The sequence below is a fragment of the Ursus arctos genome, unplaced genomic scaffold (assembly GCF_023065955.2).
Source record: "Ursus arctos isolate Adak ecotype North America unplaced genomic scaffold, UrsArc2.0 scaffold_29, whole genome shotgun sequence".
NCBI lineage: Eukaryota > Metazoa > Chordata > Mammalia > Carnivora > Ursidae > Ursus > Ursus arctos.
This window is the reverse complement of record NW_026622974.1, coordinates 19,227,255-19,227,519: the sequence shown is the minus strand read 5'-3', so window position 1 is coordinate 19,227,519 and position 265 is coordinate 19,227,255.

Here is a 265-nt window from a genome sequence, read left to right as displayed (position 1 = left end):
AATAGAACCCTTAACTATTCTTTTGGAGATGTGATTTTTACTTAAGTAGCTGATCTCCCAGGAAGAAAAGATTGGATTTTTCTAATTAACAACAAAAGGACTACATAGGCTTTCGCTCTTCTTTGTCCCCATGGAATATTTGGCAGATGAAGTGGGGCTGCCGGAGGATTCTGATAGTAGAAACAAACAATAAAGTTGTGGTGCAGCTGTGTAATGTGCAAATTTCCCAGGTCTTGTCAGTCAGTCGTCATTTCCTCTGTGTATG